The following is a 12,490-nucleotide window of genomic DNA, read 5'->3' as shown; positions in this document are numbered from 1 at the left end:
AATTTTTAGAGGACTTAGAATAGTCAACCTTTTAACAGATGTCTTGATACAGCTTTAACTATGGCAGTGCTGGCGTGCTGCTATAATGAAAGCTAAGATTCTGATGTAATCCCACAACTTCATGAAGCAGAAATCTGTAATGCCTATGCATTAACCCCATCCTGATGGTAGATAGCATGAGTCTTCCTACAGCCCACGTAACCTAAGGGGTTAAATAATAGCTGCAGCATTAATTTAAGAAGTGTTATCGGAAACAGCTCTGCTTCTCTAAAAACATTCCACTACATTTATGGCTACTCTTTGTTTCCTGCCCTAAAGACAATTTGCAATCTAATGAGCCAACCAGCTTTCAGGACTCCACTCCTTTGACATTAACTCTTTAATGCTGGAGTCATTTCTCCTATATTGTCTAGGGTTAAAGGAATCTACCTTCAAAAATTACAGGCTACAATTATGGACTAGTAAAACATGTTGAAGAGTTAGAAGGGAGCTCTATCAGTTCTTTTGAACAATGTGATCTATTAAAAAGAGAGGAATTTCTAGAAAGAAAACAACGCTGCAAAGTACAGGAGCTGAAACCTGCTCAAAGCAAGCACTCTGATGTTTAATCCTTCAAAAAGCCAATAATCTAGTGCAACTGTATAAAACAATATTTTGTCAGTGAAGGATAAATCTGGAAACCTTGCAAAATACAACCCAGAGGAGAGAAAGCTTTGACAGCAGAGTAAAATAGCACCATATCCTCTCCCATCCACTCCCACCGCCCATGAATCTTACCTCCAACAGCAATCATTATGAAGGGCAGATAAGTAACATTTGATCTTGGACTGTTAAGTTTTCATGACAATTCCACAAGACTGATATCAAAGTAATGTCCAAAGACAACGCAAAGCAGTCAGGTATTATCATCTTCAGCTAAAAAAAAAATTCTACTTTTCCAGAATTACTATAATTAATAACTTATATAAAATATATTTCTTAAATTAAGAATCCCACTGCCATCCCTGCCCTCAAGCTCAGCAACGATAGACAAGGAACTTTTACTGTACCGATAAATTTAAAACATTGATTTAAGTATGAAGAATATCTTGCATTTTCTAAAATAGTTTGCCTCCATTCCCAAGGAATGGACATTAAACTTAACCAATGACCATATTCTCCTATGCCCAGTCATTGACCTGCAGCAGTAGTACCGTAATTACCATAAAAAGGAAGCCAGTTCCTGTGTGAGAGATTATCCAATGATAGGATAAGCTGACTCATTAAAAACACAGCATAGCACTATGCAAGTGTTTTTAAATGCTTACATGAGGTATCTGATAACACTTTGAAAAAGAAAATAGTATTGGAGTCTGTATTTTTGATAACCTGCCATATTAGACTTTATATGCAATGATACCTTTGCCTTGCTCCCCACTATATCTAGTTCTTACACCTACGGTATAAAACATAGAAACCATTCAAAACAGCTACCTCTGATTCATTTGAAAAAATCTATAGTATTAGGACTCCGGCACTGTTACATATGTAGGGCCTGATCCTCTTCTCCCTTACACATCGTGTTATTCCTTAAGCTCATGAAAAGTGAGTATAAAATGCTACCAAGTCAGATTTTGTACAGATGTGACTATTCAAGATACAAAGGAGTGAAAAAATGAGGCCCTTTACATCTAGGTTTATGGCCAACCATACTTCACCTAGGCAAATTTAAAAATAACTTGAAGCATGTGGATGAGGAGACCCAGGGGAGATGAGGACTAAAGGAAGGAAAAAGATTGCTCTTTAGTGCAGAGATTTGATTTCTTACAACAAAATAGGGACAGAGGATGCAGAAGCAATCAGAGACTTAGCAGGAGTATCCTCTTTCATACCCTTGAGGATCTCCAGTATGGCCTGCTGGACACATGGAGAGTGGCAGCTTCAGAAATCAGCAAGGATTCCTTATACAGCTTTGCTGGGGATTTGTGGCCCTACGATCGCCATCCCCCAGGGAGAAAGAATCTCAGTTTCCACAAGACTTTGGAGCAGATGGGAACCACTAACAAGCCAACTATTCTGAGGAGGTGAACTGGAGAACAGACACCTCATCCTGGACTGAGGAGGAGACTAGGACAGGGAGATTGTGGTGTATAGGACCGAGGACCTCACTTGGGACCCTTGACCTGACAGGCAACAGATTCTGAGAGTTTGCCCCATCTGCATCCAGAGATCCATAGATGATGCCTAATCAACTATGGGACCTTGGCTTCTGACAGCCATAGGACTAGTTGAGAATGTGGTTGCCTCTAAGGCCTGCCCTCCCAAGTTTACGGAAGTTCTAGTTTAGGAAGGGCTCTAGCATCTGTGGCCCATTCCTAAAGATCAGGTAGTGAGAAACACAGGTTAGTACCCTCCACTATATTTGCCAACTAGCTGTCTTGTCCTTTTGGTGTAAGCTAGCAGGGTTCCCAGACCCATGTAGAGATTTCATTGTGCAGAAGCTCTTGGAGGGATGGTCCAGAGGTGACATAGGAGAGATGACAGAAACCCCATAGCCAGAGAAATTCTTGCAGGGTTATTAAATGCTCTGCCCAAAATGTGGGGCAGAGACCATTTCATTAAGGTGGCATTTGTTGTGGCCTTCTTTGGTACTTTCATGGTAAGTGAACTGGCGCCTCTGGCAGGGATGGATTAACCTTTTGTGGGCCCAGCCCCAAATATATTTGTGGGCCCCCATGGAGGCAATGGAGCATGGTATGGGGAGGTCAGTCCCTGGAGCAAGAGGCCAGCCAGGGGCATGGTATGGCAGGGGTGGCCATGCTCTGCCCAGCCCAGCACAAGGGCACTATTTACAAACCAGCAGTTGCCAGATGCACAGTGGCCCGCCCAGCCCTGTGCTGCCAGTATGCCCCTTCCCCTCAGGAGCAGGCCCATGCTATGCCACACAGCCTCTCCCCCCCCCAACCCCAAACCCTTCAACTCCCTATGGCCAGAGCCCCTCAGGACCCACTATTCCCAGTGCCCCCCTGAACTCCCTGCACAAATGCACAGCACCCTGTGCAACACCACCCCTGCCTGCACCCCCACCATAATTGCCCAGCACCCCCCACAGAACCCCTACTCCCCCAATACATACATCTTCCCCACTCCCTCACAGCCCAGCACCCCCCGCAGAGACCCACTTGCTGCCTCCCAGCCACACTAACCAGCCCTGCTGGGAGGCAACTCTATCTGTTGGGCTGAGCTAACCGTGAAATCAGGGCTGGTCCTGAGGCTGGGAATCACTCTGACCCCTTGGGAGTGGTACAAGCAGCCAGGCCAGGGCCTGCCATGGCCGGGCTCCTTCAGGACCTATTTTATTGGAGGGGCCCAGCCAGGCCCCCAACACCTGGTTGAGAGTGACCAGGCTTCTGCATCAGTCCCAGGCAGCTCAGCTCTGGGGAGACAGGCAGGGTCCACAGGTGGCAGCAAGCAGAGACTGCCCGGAGCTGGAGGTGCACTGGGGTCTGGCTAGGGGGCATAGAAGAGCCAAAGGTGCCCAGTTGGATATTGTGCTTATGAGAGGCACTTGAAACCTTTATGAACTGGAGTTTCCCCTGCCCCACCTTGTGGCCTCTGTCCTACTACCCCTCATTACATGGGGTTTCACAACTAAGGAGGGTTTACCCTGACTGTGTGGCTTACAGTAGAAACCCTGTAACCTGCACTGGAACCAAATAAATGCCTGGTACATGAAAGCTGGGGTGGGCAGTGTAGTGCCCCTCCCCAACTATAGTTAATAAAGTTGAAGCCTGCTGTTTAAGCCCATCCTTGTCAACTATTTGACTACTTGTACTGGTCACACAGAAGAGGGGTGTAGTGAGAGCTATGGATAAGTACAAATGGGACAGGATTAGAGAAGAGCTCATCTCACAGCCTCTTAGACTAGTAGTATTGAATCAATGCATTATTCTGTTTTTTCATCCATCAGCATATTATGTTAAAACTTGTCTTCAAGAAAGTGAAGGCTCTTCAATTTTCTTACCACAGAAGCAAAGTTTACAGCTTTGACTAGTTGGCCATATAGACAGCATGAATCTGCCAGTAGAGCTAGCCATCTCCCACTGTTGGCTCCATCTCCTCTACTCATATGACACTTTTACTACATTGACGAGAGGGAATGAAAGTTACCCTGCTAGCTTGTCTAGAAAGTGTGGATTCCCTCAAGACTAGGTCTTAAATTCAGCTTGAGTAGAGCTGTAGTAAATATTTTCAAATCCCCTAGAGTTTTGAATAGAATGGTGGTGGGGAGAGGGGAGTGAACCCTTGCTCAGTCCCATAAGAACAGTAGAGATTAAGTGCTGTCAGCCTGAGTTTCTTGTTTTTACACCACTAACAATAAGATACGTTCTTTACCACAGCTATTAGAGTTCTGAAACTGGTTATGCCTTCTCCTTTGTCTAAGATGTAGCAGACAATAAAATGTTAATTCAAGCTAATGAGAAGGTACAGTGGAACCTGCTCACACCTAGCTATTAAGGGAATATAAGGTTGTTTTTCAAGTGCATAAGATACAAGCAGAAGTAGTTGAGTTTGCAAGGTAGTGTTTATTGAACAAGTTACAGTATTTATGATCCAAAAACCAAGTTGGAAAAACTTCAGTATGACAGATCTTGTGCTCGTCAGAATTACAGATAAGATAGCAAACTATAGACTAGCATGAGTATTTAAAAACAGGGCATGTATTCTAATCTGATATACACATATGCCAAAAGAGTAATTAAACTTTGCTTTGTGTAGTTATTGTACAGTCATTTTGGAAAATTATAGTAAGAATAGTGTTCAATTCATTTGAAAGAAGAATGTTTCTCTACTCTGAGTGTACAGAGACACAGAACAGCCTCTCATCTTAGGCCTTCATGTCAACTCTTATAGCAATATGTATAAGCTGATACACTTCAGTGAGAGAAGACCTCTAATGAATAGGAGAGTTGCATGACAGTGGTCAGATCATGTTGTGTTGAATGATATTTTAAGAAGTGAATGCCTGTATTTAAAGACAAACCTGAAGGCCTGATCCTACTCCTGTTGAAATAAATGAGAGCTCCACTGATTTACCATGCGTCTTGTCATGCTCTAAAGTTGGCAATAATTCAAGTTCATGATCACTTTAAGTTGCTGCATCCATACCAACTGCACAGTTTGAGTGGACAATTGTCTATTACCCAAGATAAAAAAGGGTATAGATGCACTTGTGACAGTGATTATGGACCTAGTCACTTCAAGGGATACTTAAACTTGTTGCTTCTGGCCTGCATATATGACTATTTAACAGAAGCAACATCTCAAAGTGCCAGCACTGTACATATATCAAGTATACCCAGACTACAATTTAGCATTTAAGTGTCAAATGTGGTATGTTTCTTTGAGAAGTGATTTAAGACTAATCTACCTATTTTCTCTTTAATTTGGGCCATTACATCATCTACTTCAGTTAAAAAAAAAAATCTAAGAACTTCCAATGCATTTAAAAAAACAAAGTAATTAGAGACCGGTTTTATTTTTTTTAAGTGTCTGGAAGACAGGCTGTCACTTATAGTTAAGTGTCACTACCAATCAGCTACCAAAACCAAAAACAACCACAGTGCTACATGACTGTTTGATACCTAGAATGCCATCTCCGGATGAGAGTTTAAAATTCAATTGATAGTGTAAATTCCTGCTGCATTAATTTAAGTAAGTCTAAAGAAAGTCTTGAGCATTATGTTGAGACCCATCCAGCATTACCTAGCCACTTGGAGACTTTGGCACAGTGAACATCTGTTGCAGTTATTATAGTAGTGGGAGAGAACATGCTAGGCACTTACAGCTCAGTGATGGAGAAACACTTGGTTTTCCAGTCACCTGGACCTACTTTAGGGTGGAGTTGTGGAGACTTCACTGGGCTTTAAGACAGAAAAACAGAAGATCTAATTGATAAAGTTAAAAGCAACACCAGTGTACAGTTCCAGCAAAGATAATGAATTAGAATGTGGGCATCCAACTACTAGATTCAGAGAAACATTACTATGAAATACTCCATTCCCCAGTAGCATCTCTTTTACTATTAGTGAAAACAAGTGAGGTCTTCCAGTAAGATCAGTTTCCAGAATTTCTGTGAAAAGAAGAAAGTCAAGACTGTTTTGATGCAAGTGGTTTTAGACTAGTAACAATGCCAACAAAAAAAATGCCAGACAATCTAACACTAAGTTCTTTGGGGTAGGGTTGGGAGCTTCCCATTTGGAAGACACCTAGGATGGTGTTCTAATTGGTACTGCACCACCACCATACCAGGCTGGCAATTATAATAGCCGCCATACATTTGTGTAGAAGCCATTCTACAAAGAAAGCTGAAGCCTGAATTAAACTACATAATATAGTTGGAGGTTTCCCTACCAGTTGCTAGCTCACATAGCCTTTATGGAACTTTAGGAAGCCCTCAGAGAGCAGAGCATACCAAAAATTGGTGCATCCGTCTCCTTTGGAATTTTCTATAGCTGTGCACTTGCAGGTGTACCATTTGTGTAGCCACCTTTTGACTTCATATGGTCCTGAATTGACCCAGCCTAGAGAAGAATACAGTAGGTTAGTAGATGACCTTTATTTGTCAAAGCTTTAAGTCTTAAGTCAGAAAGGAAGAGAAAGTAAGTCAAACATTAATCCTAATGGGCAAGACATACTTATCCACATACAGAGAGATGTCAGTACTCAGGGTATCAGTGACAAAAAACTGGTATTAGCAACATGCTGCTCTTTCTAAATGGGTGTGAAAGTCCTTGTACTTCAGTGGAGTGACAGAAGAGTGAGGCCTCACGAGTACAGACATGCTCCATCCCCCAGACTGTATATGCTGTGTGTCAGATGAGAAAGTGCTATGAACTAGTGTCAAGTTAAGTGAGCTAAAATAAGTCTATTCTGGGTGTGTAGGATGTAGATGACTATGGTCTGTCCTGACACTATTCTGCTGCATTCATTCTCTATACATGGGCAAGTGATGCTCACAACTTCGAACACTTAGTCTTAGCAGTTAGGCACGTCTCTCACATTTCTGCTCATCTTGAAGAGCACATACTTACAGATGTAAAACCACTATTCATATCTCTTGTTCCAACATGGGCAGTGTGGACAAAGTTCATTGGCTCTCCTATCATATTTCGGTCTAGTCTCCGACGTCTTTTCTTTGAGAGAAGAGGAAAAAAAATTCTAAGTTCTTATACAGAAAATCCTTTACAGAAGACAGTTAAGGTTGTGTCTGGGAACTATCGCTCAGTTGACAAGAAACTCATCAATACTGACCTTCCAGTGACTCCTAGTGGAAACAGAATTTTTTTTTTTTTTTTTTTTTTAAAAGAGCAGAATATACTAAGGTTTTGTTGTTGAAGTATGAATCTGTCAGCAGTAGATTTGAAGCAAGCACCATAAAGCTGTTTTCTAGCACTAAAGGAACAGACTTGTAGTCTCTCTCAACATAACTGAGGAACCCCTGTAAAAATAGGCACTTACACATGTGGTTTAGACTAGACACTTCCTCTGTCATTTCCACTTGCTCTTCATCTGATACTAACAAATTAGGAGCACTAGAGGACTCAATGTGACATTTATGCCATCAGCAGGACAGCTATAGAGAAGTTATATAACTTTAAACTCTTACTATAGTCACATATTTCAGAGTAACAGCCGTGTTAGTCTGTATTCGCAAAAAGAAAAGGAGTACTTGTGGCACCTTAGAGACTAACCAATTTATTTGAGCATGAGCTTTCGTGAGCTACTGCTCACTTCATCGGATAGGAGCCAGTTGCAAGATTGGCATCTTTCTATGGAACTTTGGACCCTCAAAGAGCCTCACTGTAGTCAAAAGGTTCCATCTTCAGATTAGTTTCCAGGATGGGGGCCTGAGGATTGCATGTTTAATTTAAGAGTCTATATAAAGTTGTTTTGCACCTTTGACTAGGTCTAACTGACCATTTGCAGATGCATATTTGCGAGTCTGGGCCTCTTGGGTTAGAGGCCAATGCACCACAATGCTAAATGCAATAAGGGACATTTATGCATTTTTTTTTTTTTAAGAGGACTTCATTGTTCAAGGACTGGTTGAGGAGCTAAGGTTCCAGGAGTTAGATTTAGTTAAACCCAATTTCTCTCCTGTCTTGCATTGGGATAGCTTAAGAAAGCTTAATATTGCTGGTAGGGTTGTCAATTTTGGTTGGAGAAATTCCTAGAGATGGCCTCACATGACAATCTTTAATTAAAGATTAATTTTTAATTCCTGGAGACTCCTAGGGTAGGCAACCCTAATTGCTGGTGGAACAATCAACTGAGTGACTGTTGCAGCGTGACCAGCAGCACACTGTTTACATGCAGCATCTTTCCCAAGAATTTTCTCTATCCCAAGAAAATGGTCTTACTAAGATTAGAGGACCCTATGAGTATTTGTTAGAATTTTTTGTTTGAAGAACATGCACTACCTCTGGGGATTAGAAAATCCTTCTTGGGGGGGGGGAACTAAGGAGTTCTAAAAGAGAATCCTCTTCAGTTCCTTTGCTAGAAGGCTATGGGATCTGAATGCTGAGTGTAGAGCAAGAGGAGAGAAGTTATTTCTACCAGGGAGGCAGAGTCCATAAATACACATTCCCAGAACTATTACTGCTGCTGCTCTGGACAGACCACTCCCTGCCTAATTAAAGCAACTGAACTGGGAGCAGAGATACCCAGTAAGCCTTTACATTAGTTTAAAAAACAACACTTTTGAGGAAGAGAAGTGTCCACATGGCAGTATGTAGGGGAAGAGCAGGACAGTCAAAAAATAAATAAAATAAAAGAGCAAGTATTCATTTTGCTTCTACCACAGTATCATCTGTAGTGTTACATATTCCTGGGAATATATTACAGTAGCAAGACTTACCTTCCTAGAGTGATGTCCTATGGGAATTCTCCAGTATCTAGTTAGTTATAAGACCAGAGAATTTATTCTTGTGCCACACAAGTACATTAGCCGCTGATTAAGTTGGTGTGACAGATGTGGGGCTGGTCTGTAATGATTTATAACTACTGCATGTTGATGTTATTGGGATGTTTTCTATATAGCCATATTGGTTTAAACCACAAAGTAGCATATTAACCCTCCACTTCAGGATATGCGATTTGTCATCACAACTTAGTTTCCATTTATATGCATCACAAAGCCAGTTTGCTTGTTTCTAGTCAATAGTGATCTAGGGCCAAGTCAAGACTAAGGAACATTTACAGAGCCCTTAGGGTACATTCAGAAGCACTAAAAAGAAAAGGAGTACTTGTGGCACCTTAGAGACTAACCAATTTATTAGAGCATAAGCTTTCGTGAGCTACAGCTCACTTCATCAGATGCAGATCGTGGAAACTGCAGCAGACTTTATATATCTCTGTGTATATATAAAGTCTGCTGCAGTTTCCACGATCTGCATCTGATGAAGTGAGCTGTAGCTCACAAAAGCTTATGCTCTAATAAATTGGTTAGTCTCTAAGGTGCCACAAGTACTCCTTTTCTTTTTGCGAATACAGACTAACACGGCTGTTACTCTGAAACCATTCAGAAGCACTAAATCTCTGTCTCCCTCCTTTGAAGTCTACAGGTGAGGCTAAGGGCCGCTTGAGTACTTCTACCACTGAAAAAGTTCAGCCTTAGAGAGACAGTTATTCAAATGTTTTTAGTGAGAACCAAGAAGGATGTTGACCTTTTCAAATATTACTGTTCCAGAGGCAGTAGCCACACCTCAAAGGCAGTTTGGTTTTAGAGTAAAATGCAGTGCAGAAACATTATGAATTATTGTTACACTCCAATATTTGTAGTACTGTTCTATTCCAGAGAACCTAAATTGCACCTTTTAACTTCGAGCTGGTTCTTGATTATTCCTCGTCCAGTCTGCTAACCAAGGACCCCCCAGATCTGGAACTTCATCTGCATGGGGAGCCCCAGTGAAGTCATGGGGGACTTTGCAGGGGCACAAGAGGCCACCCACAGATCCAGTTTCAGGATCAGAGATTTGGTGACAAGTTTACTGCTTTTCACTCTCTAGCCCTGAAGAGGCAGCAGAGCTAAGAGTGAGCCAATTCTTGTCCTTTTTCTGCATCAATAGATTTTGACCTGTTGAAACCTATGCAAAGCCATTGAAGGCCGTTAGTTGCCCAGATGTCACTGTGGGCAAATTTGGCCTGCAGAGATTTTGCATGTTGTGAGCCCAGGCTGAATTTGCAGAGTTGGCAATTTTTAAATATTTGTTATTACAATTAAAAGAAAATATGAGTGTAAGCTAAACACATTTGTCTCAATGATTAGTTATCAGACATAGAAGACTTTTGTAGCTCTCTTTCTCAACCCCAGTCTGGAACTGAACTTTAAATAAAAGTTATTAGAAGACTTGTACACAACTGTATGGGTACGTCCCATATTTAGATAGTGTTTCAAGTTTTTAACAACATCAAGTATTAAAACTGCAGATAGAGGTTGATAATTGAAGTGTTACTGAATCTTCAGTTATAGCAAAAATGCCAGCTATCATATTGAATAAATAATCCACTCCCCCAGAAAACGCCACTGACTGTATACATTTTAAGAGTGGCTATGTACCCTTGTTTTCCCCCCTATTCACCATTAATAGCCCATAGGTAGGTATCTGGAGGCTATATTAAGGGTTCTAGAGTTCTCATCAACTCTCATTACCAGACACAGCCCTTAAAAGACAGTTATTACAAGAATCCTCCCCAATTCACAGGGTTTAATTATTTTGACTTCCATCACATCTTTACAAGACATCACATTCAGGATTGTTTTGAAATATACCCATGTCATGTTTCATTAACAGAATCTGCAGCCTCCCAGCTGGTGCAGTCTATGCTAAGTCCTCATGAAACTACATCCTAATTGCAGAGTAAGTATTCAGCAACTATTTCTCAATGTAGGGAAAGCTTACAGGTGCTTCTGCTGGCACCACTAATGTGAGTTAGATGATTAATTTCCTATGCAGCTAGAAAATAGGAACTCTAACTAGTGTATACCAGATCTTCTGGTAGAGCTCATGCCTTTTACTAGAGATAAGGTTCCCCTATCAGTTTTTATATTTTGCTTTCCTTAGTGCAGTTGATCACAAGAATAAAGGCTACACAGAAATGAAAGCTCTCATTGTAAATTCAAAAGCATCTTAAAAATCCAACTCATGCATTTACTTACTGGCTGGGGATGCTCACCACTGCACCAGTTAAAGCAAACCAAGAACTCAGCCATTGTGTCTTTCAGTAGCTTCCCTACACAAGGTGGTCAGGAAATCTTGTTAATCTTGCCACATCAAAGGGAACACTGGAACCAGGAGGCCACTTCTACACAAAAACCAGTTCCTAAAATAGAGTTTTAAAGGAATTGCTTTAGTAATACCCAGAAGGTAGCTAAGTCAGATGAACATCTGGGGATTACACACATGGAACAGAATTTAACAAGTATGTTTATTTTGACTGATATAAGCAAGAAGTGCCACAATACTGTTATCTAGCACTTACTGAGCAATAAAGGCTTCAGTAAGTTTAGAACAAAGACAGATTGTAAGAAGAAATAGTTCTAAACTATAATGCCTCTAGAAGACAGTGTTAGAATACAGTTTTCATAGAAAGGAACAGAACAGATTAGATGCTTCGAAACTCAAACCTCTTCAGACGATAATATGGGCATGGTACAAGAAAGAGATCCCTTTCTTACCTCTCACAATAGGATAGTTACACAAACTTCAAGTCTCAGAGAAACCTAGTCTTCCCATGTAGGACTAGAATCAGAGACTATAACTGCAATACTTTTTATGAGAGAGAAAATGAAGAGATCAGCAAGTTACCATTAGTTTTGTATACTCACTAGAGTATACAAGAACATGAATGAAAAACAATACTGAACAAAGGCCACAGAAAAGAAGTCAACTGAAAATAGCCCTTAAAGCCACAGCATAGTCTGCCTTTTGCTTACTCCCTGGTTATGCTTGCTTATTCTGTTTTAAACCCATCCCTCTTTCAAACAACCTTACAGAGGACCATAGAAAAACATAATCCACACAGTAGCACCTGCATCTTGGTGACATAGATAAAAATATCACAGCTGCTTTTTAATTTACAAAACAAGTAGAGTAAACATAAGCTCACAAGCAACTTCATTCATTCTGAACCAACCCAACAGCTTTCATCAGGAAACAAAGTAACAATGATCAGCCACAAGCATTCTTTATATAGTGCCACAGTTACCCAATTATCACATTTATCTTCCTCACCTTTGCCTGTTACTCCTCCCATTTTATCCCTATCTTCTTACACTTTTGATTTTTTTTTAATGTTCTGTCATTCATTTTTCACCGCATCTATCTTATTTGCCCATTAGTTTTCAGTGTTCTATATGGTACATTGTTATAGAATGCAAAGCCTTAACTTTATCTTTGGTGCTTTGAATACTGTTTATCTGTCTTAATTATCATTTCCCACCTCATTT

General features: G+C 40.9%; 1 protein-coding gene across 11 annotated transcripts in view; it reads right to left on the bottom strand.

Annotated features, from left to right (window-relative positions):
* Positions 1 to 4,008: 4,008 nt before the first annotated feature.
* SQOR (sulfide quinone oxidoreductase) overlaps positions 4,009 to 12,490 on the bottom strand; it is a 43,850-nt gene continuing 35,368 nt past the window's right edge. For 10 of the 11 annotated variants that reach the window (XM_073303996.1, XM_073304005.1, XM_073304006.1 and 7 more), the window contains 4 exons: positions 11,201 to 11,364; positions 7,074 to 7,175; positions 6,455 to 6,563; positions 4,009 to 6,112 (listed from right to left, as the gene is read on the bottom strand). The gene's annotated coding sequence lies outside the window, so the exon portion shown is untranslated. The remainder of the gene's footprint in view (positions 6,113 to 6,454; positions 6,564 to 7,073; positions 7,176 to 11,200; positions 11,365 to 12,490) is intronic. The other variant, XM_073304007.1, reaches the window with a different exon arrangement.

The sequence above is a fragment of the Lepidochelys kempii genome, chromosome 10 (genome assembly GCF_965140265.1).
Source record: "Lepidochelys kempii isolate rLepKem1 chromosome 10, rLepKem1.hap2, whole genome shotgun sequence".
NCBI lineage: Eukaryota > Metazoa > Chordata > Testudines > Cheloniidae > Lepidochelys > Lepidochelys kempii.
The sequence above is the reverse complement of the archived record's forward strand: the minus strand, read 5'-3'. Positions and strand labels throughout refer to the sequence as shown.